Source organism: Camellia sinensis, unplaced genomic scaffold (genome assembly GCF_055761805.1).
Source record: "Camellia sinensis isolate YWXY unplaced genomic scaffold, ASM5576180v1 Unanchor1, whole genome shotgun sequence".
Taxonomy (NCBI): domain Eukaryota; kingdom Viridiplantae; phylum Streptophyta; class Magnoliopsida; order Ericales; family Theaceae; genus Camellia; species Camellia sinensis.
The window spans coordinates 37,222,680-37,235,995 of record NW_028128987.1 but is presented as its reverse complement, the minus strand read 5'-3'; positions in this window follow the sequence as shown (position 1 = coordinate 37,235,995).

Sequence of the window (13,316 nt, the reverse complement as noted above, 5' to 3'; positions counted from 1 at the left end):
TTAATTTCCAAATAAATCGTTAAGGTATAGTGGTTTCTGGATTGAATTTCCATTTTTAATTTTATGCAACTTTTATTTTTATTTGTATTCTACTTCTGTTTTAATTCAATTTACTTTCCTATTAAACTTCCTTTTTTATTTAATTTCCAAATAGATTGTTAAGGTATAGTGGTTTCGGGATTGAACTTCCGCTTTTAATTTTCTGCAACTTTCCTTTTTATTTTTATTCAACTTCCATTTTTATTCAATTTACTTTTCTATTAAACTTCCTTTTTTATTTAATTTCCAAATAGATCGTTAAGGTATAGTGGTTTCTGGAATGAACTTCCATTTTTAATTTTCTGCAACTTCCATTTTTATTTTTATTTAACTTCCTTTTTCATTCAAGATTCTTTTCTACACAACTTCCTTTTATATTTAATTTCCAAATAGATCGTTAAGGTATAGTGGTTTTTGGATTGAACTTCCATTTTTAATTTTATGCAACTTTCATTTTTATTTTTATTCAACTTCCATTTTTATTCAATTTACTTTTCTATTAAACTTCCTTTTTTATTTAATTTCCAAATAGATCGTTAAGGTATAGTGGTTTTTGGATTGAACTTCCATTTTTAATTTTCTGCAACTTTCATTTTTATTTTTATTCAACTTCCATTTTTATTCAATTTACTTTTCTATTAAACTTCCTTTTTTATTTGATTTCCAAATAGATCGTTAAGGTATAGTGGTTTCGGGATTGAACTTCCGCTTTTAATTTTCTGCAACTTTCCTTTTTATTTTTATTCAACTTCCATTTTTATTCAATTTACTTTTCTATTAAACTACCTTTTTTATTTAATTTCCAAATAGATCGTTAAGGTATAGTGGTTTTTGGATTGAACTTCCCTTTTTAATTTTCTGCAACTTTCATTTTTATTTTTATTCAACTTCCATTTTTATTCAATTTACTTTTCTATTAAACTTCCTTTTTTATTTGATTTCCAAGTAGATCGTTAAGGTATAGTGGTTTCGGGGTTGAACTTCCGCTTTTAATTTTCTGCAACTTTCCTTTTTATTTTTATTCAACTTCCATTTTTAATCAATTTACTTTTCTATTAAACTTCCTTTTTTATTTGATTTCCAAATAGATCGTTAAGGTATAGTGGTTTTGGCGTTGAACTTCCGCTTTTAATTTTCTGCAACTTTCCTTTTTATTTTTATTCAATTTCCATTTTTATTCAATTTACTTTTCTATTAAACTTCTTTTTTTATTTAATTTCCAAACAGATCGTTAAGGTATAGTGGTTTCTCGATTGAAATTCCATATTTAATTTTCTGCAACTTCCATTTTTATTTTTATTCGTTTCCATTTTTATTCAATTTACTTTTATATTAAACTTCCTTTTTTATTTAATTTCCAAATATATCGTTAAGGTATAGTGGTTTCCGGATTGAACTTCCATTTTTAATTTTATGCAACTTTTATTTTTATTTGTATTCTACTTCCGTTTTAATTCAATTTACTTTCCTATTAAACTTCCTTTTTTATTTAATTTCCAAATAGATCGTTAAGGTATAGTGGTTTCTGGATTGAACTTCCATTTTTAATTTTATGCAACTTTCATTTTTATTTTTATTTTACTTCAATTTTTAATCAACTTACTTTTCTTTTAAACTTCCTTTTTTATTTAATTTCCAAATAGATCGTTAAGGTATAGTGATTTCTGGAATGAACTTCCATTTTTAATTTTCTGCAACTTCCATTCTTATTTTTATTTAACTTCCTTTTTTATTCAAGTTTCATTTCAACTCAACTTCCTTTTTTATTTAATTTCCAAATAGATCGTTAAGGTATAGTGGTTTTTTGATTGAACTTCCATTTTTAATCTTATGCAACTTTCATTTTTATTCTTATTCAACTTCCATTTTATGCAATTTACTTTTCTATTAAACTTTCTTTTTTTTATTTAATTTCCAAATAGATCGTTCAGGTAAAGTGGTTTCTGGATTGAACTTCCATATTTAATTTTCTGCAACTTTTATTTTTATTTTTATTCAACTTCCATTTTTATTCAATTTACTTTTCTGTTAAACTTCCTTTTTTATTTAATTTCCAAATAGATCGTTAAGGAAAAGTGGTTTCTCGATCGAACTTCCATTTTTAATTTTATGCAACTTTCATTTTTATTTTTATTCTACTTCCATTTAATTCAACTTACTTTCCTATTAAACTTCCTTTCTTATTTAATTTCCAAATAGATCGCTAAGGTATAGTGGTTTCTAGACTGAACTTCCATATTTAATTTTCTGCAACTTTCATTTATATTTTTATTCAACTTCCATTTTTATTCAATTTACTTTTCTGTTAAACTTCCTTTTTTATTTAATTTCCAAATAGATCGTTAAGGTCTAGTGGTTTCTCGATTGAACTTCCATTTTTAATTTTATGCAACATTCATTTTTATTTTTATTCTACTTCCATTTTAATTCAACTTACTTTCCTATTAAACTTCCTTTTTTATTTAATTTCCAAATAGAACGTTAAGGTATAGTGGTTTCTGGATTGAACTTTCATTTTTAATTTTATGCAACTTTCATTTTTATTTGTAGTCTACTTCCATTTATATACAACTTATTTTTCTATTAAACTTCCTCTTCTATTTAATTTCCAAATAGATCGTTAAGGTATAGAGGTTTCGGGATTGAACTTCCGCTTTTAATTTTCTGCAACTTCCACTTTTATTTTTATTTAACGTCCTTTTTTATTAAAGTTTCTTTTCTACTCAACTTCCTTTTTTATTTAATTTCCAAATAGATCGTTAAGGTATAGTGGTTTTTGGATTGAACTTCCATTTTTAATTTTATGCAACTTTCATTTTTATTTTTATTCAACTTCCATTTTTATTCAATTTACTTTTCTATTAAACTTCCTTTTTTATTTAATTTCCAAATAGATCGTTAAGGTATAGTGGTTTTTGGATTGAACTTCCATTTTTAATTTTCTGCAACTTTAATTTTTATTTTTATTCAACTTCCATTTTTATTCAATTTACTTTTCTATTAAACTTCCTTTTTTATTTGATTTCCAAATAGATCGTTAAGGTATAGTGGTTTCGGGATTGAACTTCCGCTTTTAATTTTCTGCAACTTTCCTTTTTATTTTTATTCAACTTCCATTTTTATTCAATTTACTTTTCTATTAAACTTCCTTTTTTATTTAATTTCCAAACAGATCGTTAAGGTATAGTGGTTTCTCGATTGAACTTCCATATTTAATTTTCTGCAACTTCCATTTTTATTTGTATTCGTTTCCATTTTTATTCAATTTACTTTTATATTAAACTTCCTTTTTTATTTAATTTCCAAATAGATCGTTAAGGTATAGTGGTTTCTGGATTGAACTTCCATTTTTAATTTTATGCAACTTTTATTTTTATTTGTATTCTACTTCCGTTTTAATTCAATTTACTTTCCTATTAAACTTCCTTTTTTATTTAATTTCCAAATAGGTCGTTAAGGTATAGTGGTTTCGGGATTGAACTTCCGCTTTTAATTTTCTGCAACTTTCCTTTTTATTTTTATTCAACTTCCATTTTTATTCAATTTACTTTTCTATTAAACTTCCTTTTTTATTTAATTTCCAAATAGATCGTTAAGGTATAGTGGTTTCTGGATTGAACTTCCATTTTTAATTTTATGCAACTTTCATTTTTATTTTTATTCAACTTCCATTTTTATTCAATTTACTTTTCTATTAAACTTCCTTTTTTATTTGATTTGCAAATAGATCGTTAAGCTATAGTGGTTTCGGGATTGAGCTTCCGCTTTTAATTTTCCACAACTTTCCATTTTATTTTTATTCAACTTCGATTTTTATTCAATTTACTTTTCTATTAAACTTCCTTTTTTATTTGATTTCCAAATAGATCGTTAAGGTATAGTGGTTTCGGGGTTGAACTTCCGCTTTTAATTTTCTGCAACTTTCCTTTTTATTTTTATTCAACTTCCATTTTTATTCAATTTACTTTTCTATTAAACTTCCTTTTTTATTTAATTTCGAAATATATCGTTAAGGTATAGTGGTTTCTGGATTGAACTTTCATTTTTAATTTTATGCAACTTTTATTTTTATTTGTATTCTACTTCCGTTTTAATTCAATTTACTTTCCTATTAAACTTCCCTTTTTATTTAATTTCCAAATAGATCGTTAAGGTATAGTGGTTTCGGGATTGAACTTCCGCTTTTAATTTTCTGCAACTTTCCTTTTTATTTTTATTCAACTTCCATTTTAATTCAATTTACTTTTCTATTAAACTTCCTTTTTTATTTAATTTCCAAATAGATCGTTAAGGTATAGTGGTTTTTGGATTGAACTTCCCTTTTTAATTTTCTGCAACTTTCCTTTTTATTTTTATTCAACATCCATTTTTATTCAATTTACTTTTCTATTAAACTTCTTTTTTTATTTAATTTCCAAATAGATCGTTAAGGTATAGTGGTTTTTGGATTGAACTTCCCTTTTTTATTTTCTGCAACTTTCATTTTTATTTTTATTCAACTTCCATTTTTATTCAATTTACTTTTCTATTAAACTTCCTTTTTTATTTGATTTCCAAATAGATCGTTAAGGTATAGTGGTTTCGGGGTTGAACTTCCGCTTTTAATTTTCTGCAACTTTCCTTTTTATTTTTATTCAACTTCCATTTTTATTCAATTTACTTTTCTAGTAAACTTCCTTTTTTATTTGATTTCCAAATAGATCGTTAAGGTATAGTGGTTTCGGGATTGAACTTCCGCTTTTAATTGTCTGCAACTTTCCTTTTTATTTTTATTCAACTTCCATTTTTATTCAATTTACTTTTCTATTAAACTTCCTTTTTTATTTAATTTCCAAATAGATCGTTAAGGTATAGTGGTTTTTGGATTGAACTTCCCTTTTTAATTTTCTGCAACTTTCATTTTTATTTTTATTCAACTTCCATTTTTATTCAATTTACTTTTCAATTAAACTTCCTTTTTTATTTGATTTCCAAATAGATCGTTAAGGTATAGTGGTTTCTGGATTGAACTTCCATTTTTAATTTTATGCAACTTTCATTTTAATTTTTATTCAACTTCCATTTTTATTCATTTTACTTTTCTATTAAACTTCCTTTTTTATTTGATTTGCAAATAGATCGTTAAGGTATAGTGGTTTCGGGATTGAACTTCCGCTTTTAATTTTCTGCAACTTTCCATTTTATTTTTATTCAACTTCCATTTTTATTCAATTTACTTTTCTAATAAACTTCCTTTTTTATTTAATTTTCAAATAGATCGTGAAGGTATAGTGGTTTCGGGAATGAACTTCCGCTTTTAATTTTCGGCAACTTTCCTTTTTGTTTTTATTCAACTTCCTTTTTATTCAATTTTCTTTTCTATTAAACTTCGTTTTTTATTTAATTTCCAAACAGATCGTTAAGGTATAGTGGTTTCTCGATTGAACTTCCATATTTAATTTTCTACAACTTCCATTTTTATTTGTATTCAATTTCAATTTTTATTCAATTTACTTTTCTATTAAACATCCTTTTTTATTTAATTTCCAAATATATCGTTAAGGTATAGTGGTTTCTGGATTGAACTTTCATTTTTAATTTTATGTAACTTTTATTTTTAATTGTATTCTACTTCTGTTTTAATTCAATTTACTTTCCTATAAAACTTCCTTTTTTATTTAATTTCCAAGTAGATCGTTAATGTATAGTGGTTTCTGGATTGAACTTCCATTTTTAATTTTATGCAACTTTTCCTTTTTATTTTTATTTTACTTCCATTTTTAATCAATTTACTTTTCTTTTAAACAACCTTTTTTATTTAATTTCCAAATAGATCGTTAAGGTTTAGTGGTTTCTGGAATGAACTTCCATTTTTAATTTTCTGCAACTTCCATTCTTATTTTTATTTAACTTCCTTTTTTATTCAAGTTTCTTTTCAACTCAACTTCCTTTTTTATTTAATTTCCAAATAGATCGTTAAGGTATAGTGGTTTTTTGATTGAACATCCATTTTTAATTTTATGCAACTTTCATTTTTATTTTTATTCAATTTCCATTTTATTCAATTTACTTTTCTATCAAAACTTCCTTTTTCTATTTAATTTCCAAATAGATCGTTAAGGTATAGTGGTTTCTGGATTGAACTTCCATTTTTAATTTTATGCAACTTTCATTTTTTCTTTTTATTCAACTTCCATTTTTATTCAATTTACTTTTCTATTAAACTTCCTTTTTTATTTAATTTCGAAGTACATCGTTAAGGTAAAGTGGTTTTCGGATTGAACTTCCATATTTAATTTTCTGCAACTTTCATTTTTATTATTATTCAACTTCCATTTTTATTCAATTTACTTTTCTGCTAAACTTCCTTTTTTGTTTAATTTCCAAATAGATCGTTAAGGTATAGTGGTTTTTGGATTGAACTTCCATTTTTAATTTTATGCAACTTTCATTTTTCTTTTTATTCAACTTCCATTTTTATTCAATTTACTTTTCTATTAAACTTCCTTTTTTATTTAATTTCCAAATAGATCGTTAAGGTATAGTGGTTTTTGGATTGAACTTCCATTTTTAATTTTATGCAACTTTCATTTTTTCTTTTTATTCAACTTCCATTTTTATTCAATTTACTTTTCTATTAAACTTCCTTTTTTATTTAATTTTCAAATATATCGTTAAGGTATATTGGTTTCTGAATTGAACTTCCATTTTTAATTTTATGCAACTTTTATTTTTATTTGTATTCTACTTCCGTTTTAATTCAATTTACTTTCCTATTAAACTTCCTTTTTTATTTAATTTCCAAGTAGATCGTTAAGGTATATTGTGGTTTCTGAATTGAACTTCAATTTTTAATTTTATGCAACTTTCATTTATATTTTTATTTTACTTCCATTTTTAATTAATTTACATTTCTATTAAACTTCCATTTTTATTTAATTTCCAAATAGATCGTTAAGGTATAGTGGTTTCTGAATTGAAATTCCATTTTTAATTTTATGCAACTTTCATTTATATTTTTATTTTACTTGCATTTTTAATTAATTTACATTTCCATTAAACTTCCTTTTTTATTTAATTTCCAAATAGATCGTTAAGGTATAGTGGTTTCTGGAATGAACTTCCATTTTTATTTTTATTTAACTTCCTTTTTTATTCAAGATTCTTTTCTACCCAACTTCCTTTTATATTTAATTTACAAATAAATCGTTAAGCTATAGTGGTTTTTGGATTGAACTTCCATTTTTCATTTTATGCAACTTTCATTTTTATTTTTATTCAACTTCCATTTTTATTCAATTTACTTTTCTATTAAACTTCCTTTTTTATTTAATTTCCAAATAGATCGTTAAGGTAAAGTGGTTTCTGGATTGAACTTCCATATTTAATTTTCTGCAACTTTCATTTTTATTATTATTCAACTTCCATTTTTATTCAATTTACTTTTCTGTTAAACTTCTGTTTTTATTTAATTTCCAAATAGAACGTTAAGGTATAGTGGTTTCTCGATTGAAGTTCCATTTTTAATTTTATGCAACTTTCATTTTTATTTTTATTCTACTTCCATTTTAATTCAACTTACTTTCCTATTAAACTTCCTTTTTTATCTAATTTCCAAATAGATCGCTAAGGTATAGTGGTTTCTGGATTGAACTTTCATTTTTAATTTTATGCAACTTTCATTTTTATTTATAGTCTACTTCCATTTTTATTCAATTTACTTTTCTATTAAACTTCCTCTTTTATTTAATTTCCAAATAGATCGTGAAGGTATAGTGGTTTCGGGAATGAACTTCCATTTTTAATTTTCATGAACTTCCATTTTTATTTTTATTTAACGTCCTTTTTTTATTAAAGTTTCTTTTCTACTCAACTTCCTTTTTTATTTAATTTCCAAATAGATCGTTAAGGTATAGTGGTTTTTGGATTGAACTACCATTTTTAATTTTATGCAACTTTCATTTTTATTTTTGTTCAACTTCCATCTTTATTTAATTTACTTTTCTGCTAAACTTCCTTTTTTATTTAATTTCCAAATAGATCGTTAAGGTATAGTGGTTTTTGGATTGAACTTCCATTTTTAATTTTATGCAACTTTCATTTTTCTTTTTATTCAACTTCCATTTTTATTCAATTTACTTTTCTATTAAACTTCCTTTTTTATTTAATTTCCAAATATATCGTTAAGGTATAGTGGTTTCTGAATTGAACTTCCATTTTTAATTTTATGCAACTTTTATTTTTATTTGTATTCTACTTCCATTTTAATTCAATTTACTTTCCTATTAAACTTCCTTTTTTATTTAATTTCCAAGTAGATCGTTAAGGTATAGTGGTTTCTGAATTGAACTTCCATTTTTAATTTTATGCAACTTTCATTTTTATTTTTATTTTACTTCCATTTTTAATCAATTTACATTTCTATTAAACATCCTTTTTTATTTAATTTCCAAATAGATCGTTAAGGTATAGTGGTTTCTGGAATGAACTTCCATTTTTAATTTTCTGCAACTTCCATTTTTATTTTTATTTAACTTCCTTTTTTATTCAAGATTCTTTTCTACACAACTTCCTTTAGTATTTAATTTACAAATAAATCGTTATGGTATAGTGGTTTTTGGACTGAACTTCCATTTTTAATTTTATGCAACTTTCATTTTTATTTTTATTCGACTTCCATTTTTATTCAATTTACTTTTCTATTAAACTTCCTGTTTTATTTAATTTCCAAGGAGATCGTTAAGGTAAAGTGGTTTCTGGATTGAACTTCCATATTTAATTTTCGGCAACTTTCATTTTTATTATTATTCAAGTTCCATTTTTATTCAATTTACTTTTCTGTTAAACTTCCTTTTTTATTTAATTTCCAAATAGATCGTTATGGTATAGTGGTTTCTCGATTAAAGTTCCATTTTTAATTTTATGCAACTTTCATTTTTATTTTTATTCTACTTCCATTTTAATTCAACTTACTTTCCTATTAAACTTCCTTTTTTATTTAATTTCCAAATAGATCGCTAAGGTATAGTGGTTTCTGGATTGAACTTTCATTTTTAATTTTATGCAACTTTCATTTTTATTTATAGTCTACTTCCATTTTTATTCAATTTAATTTTCTATTAAACTTCCTCTTTTATTTAATTTCCAAATAGATCGTGAAGGTATAGTGGTTTCGGGAATGAACTTCCATTTTTAATTTTCTGCAACTTCCATTTTTATTTTTATTTAACGTCCTTTTTTTATTAAAGTTTCTTTTCTACTCAACTTCCTTTTTTATTTAATTTTCAAATAGATCGTTAAGGTATAGTGGTTTTTGGATAGAACTTTCATTTTTAATTTTATGCAACTTTCATTTTTATTTTTATTCAACTTCCATTTTTATTCAATTTACTTTTCTATTAAACTTCCTTTTTTATTTTATTTCCAAATAGATCGTTAAGGTATAGTGGTTTCGGGATTGAACTTCCGCTTTTAATTTTCTGCAACTTTCCCTTTTATTTTTATTCAACTTCCCATTTTATTCAATTTACTTTTCTATTAAACTTCCTTTTTAATTTAATTTCCAAATAGATCGTTAAGGTAAAGTGGTTTCTGGATTGAACTTCCATATTTAATTTTCTGCAACTTTCATTTTTATTATTATTCAACTTCCATTTTTATTCAATTTACTTTTCTGTTAAACTTCCGTTTTTATTTAATTTCCAAATAGAACGTTAAGGTATAGTGGTTTCTCGATTGAAGTTCCATTTTTAATTTTATGCAACTTTCATTTTTATTTTTATTCTACTTCCATTTTAATTCAACTTACTTTCCTCTTAAACTTCCTTTTTTATTTAATTTCCAAATAGATCGCTAAGGTATAGTGGTTTCTGGATTGAACTTTCATTTTTAATTTTATGCAAGTTTCATTTTTATTTATAGTCTACTTCCATTTTTATTCAATTTACTTTTCTATTAAACTTCCTCTTTTATTTAATTTCCAAATAGATCGTGAAGGTATAGTGGTTTCGGGAATGAACTTCCATTTTTAATTTTTTGCAACTTCCATTTTTATTTTTGTTTAACGTCCTTTTTTTATTAAAGTTTCTTTTCTACTCAACTTCCTTTTTTATTTAATTTCCATGTAACGCCCTCGAAATAATAACATTAACTCAACAAATAAGACAAGCGTTAATAGATAAACTAACCACCTTCTATCATTCATTAGAATTCCATTACATAAGTATTACATGTTAATCTCATAACAAAATGCCCTACGGGCTTACGGCTTTCCAAGTTAACACTTGGATACAACAAAGAGGTCTAACTCGTTTACACATTAAGCCCTTGGCTTGAAATTACATGTAATACATCAAAAGTAAAACGACAAAACTATGCCCGCCACTAGCCTCCCAGCTATGTCCTTGGAGGTGGCATGCTTCCTGTACCTGAAAATGATGTTCCCATATAGGGTGAGCCACAGCCCAGTAGAAATACACTAAACCAACCATGGACAATGACTAAAACATTAGCAATTGATAGTTGGTCAACACTGATACAATCACATAAATTACATATTTATGTCAACGACTTACAAGTCCCGTTTACTTTTCATTTTCCCTTTTTCAACAGATAAGCATGCTAGCTCTATCATCATTTCCTCAGATATGTATAAAAACTATATCTCACATTCAGATAAGCATAAAAGCTATATCCACAATCTCAACAGATATGTATATCAACAATATCCACAGATAAGCATACAAGCTGTATCCACATTCTACAACAGATATGTATATCAACAATATCCACAGATAAGCATACAAGCTGTATCCACACTTCACAAAGATAAGCATATGAGCTCTATCTTCACTTCTCTAGACAAGCATATGAGCTCTGTCTACGGAGTACATCCCCTATCTCCTCCAAATACCTATCCGGTTTAGAGGTACATCCCCTATCTTCCCCTAAACCGCGGAGTACATCCCCTATCTCCTCCTCTACACACAACATATATAAACACATCGGTTCTATATACAATCACACAATACATACAATTAATGTATTCAATTAACCGTCAAGTTCCATGACACATTTCATTGATTAGTTTCAGTTTGCCTAATCAACATACATTGTCTACAACAATCACGACTATCCTCCACCGATAGCCCAAAGCAGTTATTTCTAAACAGAAAATAAATGCACAAATGGATATTCAATCAACATTTCATTTCCTCATTTCTCACCAATTAATTATCCCAATTAATTAAACAATGTAATTAGGCCATTTTCCATAATTAACATTTCAACCCTTAGGTCCCATTTTCATCAATGATTCAACATAAATTCCATTTTCCATGCCAAACATGCATCTAGGTTTATTATGAATAAAACCCCAACTTTTGTATAATTGCACAAAAGCCCCAAACTTTCACAAAATTACCAAACCAAACCCAACATCTCAAAATACCAAAATTTAAAGACAAAACCCATAGAGAGGAGTAGGTTATCCCTACCTCGAAGTTTAAGCCAAAAAGGAGATGAAGACTCCAAGATCAACTTGCTCCAAATCCAAACTTTTTCAGATTAAATTGAAGCTCTCAACGCCCTCTATCTTTTTAACAAAGGCCCTAGGCTAGATTCACACCCTAGGGAGATGAAATCTTAGAGAGAGTGCAAGTTTAGAGTGAGAGGGTGTCGGATTTAGGGTTTAATCAAAGAAAAGGGGTGAAAAAGTGATGTTTTAGACGCTGCTGTCCGCTGATATAAAACACGCTCGCTCGAGCGAAGGATTGGTCGCTCGAGCGACCAGACACAGAAAACTCTCGCTCGAGCCAAGAAGTTCTCGATCGAGCGAAGAAAAACCCAGACCGCTCGAGCCACGAAAAGCTCGCTCGAGCCAGAAGCTACAACTCTCAGGTCCAGAACCGGGGCAACACTACTCTCGCTCGAGCGACAACCTCTTCGCTCGAGCGAAGGACCAAAATTCTGGGCAGCAACACTTGGTTCCCAAGCACAACCAACCTGTAACAAACCTGCCCAACACATCCCATAATCCAAAATACAACGTAAAGAGGATGCAAACTAGGGAATAAACAACTACCAACATTCACGGACACATGTCCGGATCACTGTTCAACAAGGGTAAACCCGGGATCGCTATAACCTCCCCCCCTTAAAGAATTTCGCCCCCGAAATTAAACACAAGTTTTCAAAAACAAGTTTTCCTCCATTTTAAACAATGTCACAAATTAACATTCAACAATTCGACCCGCTACCGGTCATCCCATCCCTTTAACAAGAGATATATCACAATATATAAACAACATATGTACTTTTAACATGCATCAACATTATGCACTAACTTTCCAATGTCAACAATATACTTAACACATATAATGTTACATTCAACTTCCATATAAGGCAAGTTCCAAAACATACTTCCAATATTCAAAACATTTTCAATGTTTCACAACTTAAGACATATATAAAAGCTCTTAAGTTCAACAAAATGTAAATGTTAAATACAAAATTACATATCAACAAACAAGTCCGGATATTTCTCTCGGACTTCCAACTCACGTTCCCAAGTGGCTTCCTCCACTCCGTGATGTTTCCACAAGACTTTCACCAAAGGAATGGTCTTGCCACGCAGGACCTGATCCCGCCTATCCAAGACCCGAACCGGTCTCTCCTCATACGAGGCATCCTCATCTACCTCTAAATCGCTCCAATCCAGCACATGTGATGGATCTGGTTCTTACTTCCGAAGCATACTCACATGAAACACGTCATGCACTCCGGACAACTGCGGTGGTAAGGCTAACCGATAAGCAACCTCACCTATCCTCTCAAGGATCTCAAAAGGACCAATAAACCGAGGGGATAACTTCCCACTCTTTCCAAACCTCATCAGACCTCGCCTAGGTGATATCTTCAGAAAGACATGATCACCTACTTCAAACGCCAAAGGTCTCCTCCTACGGTCTGCATAAGATTTCTGCCGACTCTGGGCTGTAACAAGCCTCCTACGGATAAGCTCAACTTTCTCCGTCGTCTCCCTAACCAACTCCGGACCCAACAAAGGTGCATCACCCACCTCGGCCCAACAAACTGGAGACCTACACGGGCGGCCATACAAGGCCTCAAACGGTGCCATACCGATGCTAGACTGAAAACTGTTGTTGTAGGCAAACTCTACCAATGGCAAGTGCCTCTCCCACGTCCCACTGAAGTCCAGGACACAACCCCGAAGCATATCCTCGAGGATCTGAATAGTACGCTCGGACTGCCCGTCAGTCTGAGGATGATAAGCCGTA